The 1717-nt window shown below is 38.4% G+C and overlaps 1 protein-coding gene across 3 annotated transcripts in view; it reads left to right on the forward strand.

Annotated features, from left to right (window-relative positions):
• LOC117177351 (ATP-binding cassette sub-family A member 12) overlaps window positions 1–1717 on the forward strand; it is a 147276-nt gene that overhangs the window by 102196 nt on the left and 43363 nt on the right. The window lies entirely within an intron of this gene.

Genomic DNA, 1717 nt, shown 5'->3' on the forward strand with positions numbered 1-1717 from the left:
CCCGCTGACCAAGCTCAGTGGCAGCAGCTCGACGGTGTGAGGGGAAGCCGCGTAGTGGGGGACGGTACACAGGTAGCTGGGGCGGAATTGACCATCGCCCGGTTTCCGTGATATAAAGCGGGTCGCAAGGGATAATTGGGTTCTTGAGTTTCCTAATCTCTTATATTAAGGGGGGTCCAGAGGGAAGGAAGGGGTCCCTTGGGATAAGGTGGTCCCCATGAAATAGACGGGATTCAAGGGCAAGGGAGTACAAAAACCTAAGCTTAATACTGAGTCGAAAAATATTCCAAACATAGTATTATTTCTCATTTCTTGGTTCAAGAAGGAATGTTCTGTTAATATATTATGCTGCTTTTACCTCTTGACATAGCTGATGGGGTAAGGCGTAAAGGACTTCAAGTGAAGAGGGAAGGCACTTACCCAGCTATTTATTCTAATTGAGACGTATTACTCGGTCGAGATATGCTTCTACTCGCTTCTGCTATTGTGTCGTAATGTTCTGCGCTGAGGCGCCTGGTATGAAGACGTCTCGTGAACCACCTATGGCACCATACTTGGGTGTTTCCACGATATTTGTTATTTTCAGAAATAACATAATTTTTTTAAATTATGTACGAAAAAATTTATTTTTTGAAACATTTTTTTGTCGCAACAAAATAAATAGAAAACAGACGATTATTTTGAGTTAGCCTTTCTAGTTGTAAACTCAGGATCCTGTCGAGTTAAAAATCAAAGTACAATGTCGAATCGATGAAATTTCAGTAGTTCATGCTTTACTAAACTAGCATGATTTCTCTTACAATTTTCAAAGATTGTACAGAAAAGCTGCGATCATGCAAAGCATTCAATTTGTAGCTGGTGACAAATATTATACAGGTATATTTTTGGGTTTGGTCCAACTATTATATGATACATCTTTTCATGAGAATCTCTGTAATGAATTAAAGCTTTTGCACCTATTTCACGAAGCCTGCCTGTTGATATTATTGCAATATAACTTGTATTTTAAGTCAAAGTTTACCTACAAGATCATGGTGACAGACAAAATGAGGCTTTAGGCGGAAACGTGCAAGTATTTGGAATTTTGACTCAATGTGTTTCCACAATGGTTTCCACTATCTTTTACTTGAATGAACTGTACTCTCCTTCCGTCACCTTTGTTCTCGCTACACTAGCGATCGATTTTGGAAATTAGAAGGCATTAATCGGAAAGTACCTATTATCGGTTATCGATACTCACAGCATGTTAGGCTGATTACAACCACGAGCAATCTACATGTTGCAAGAGACGTAATCACTGGCAAACTAGATAATAGGGTGTGAGGGAATATAACTTAGGATGACGTGATGTAGGTACGATGTTTGAAAATGCAGTTGGCCCCGGAGCAATCTATTACATTCGTAAAAATCTGGAAGCATTTCCGTCTCAGGTCACATAACGAATTTTCTCCCTACTAAGCAAAAATGTCAATGTCGTTTGAATATTGATATATGATTAGAGAGTAGTCTGGGAGGAATTTTTTTAAACCAAATTTTTATCAACTTTCTTCACTAATGTCAAAATTTTCTAGCAATATGTTGCTAGAAACGGAATGGCAACTTTCAAAATTGTGGATCCGGATGCAATAAGGGCACATAAAATTTTTTCGTGCGAAAACGAAGTCCCCTGGAGGCTTTAGAAAAAGTTTTCGAATTTTAATTTTCAAAAGATATATAT

Source organism: Belonocnema kinseyi, chromosome 7 (assembly GCF_010883055.1).
Source record: "Belonocnema kinseyi isolate 2016_QV_RU_SX_M_011 chromosome 7, B_treatae_v1, whole genome shotgun sequence".
Classification (NCBI taxonomy): domain Eukaryota; kingdom Metazoa; phylum Arthropoda; class Insecta; order Hymenoptera; family Cynipidae; genus Belonocnema; species Belonocnema kinseyi.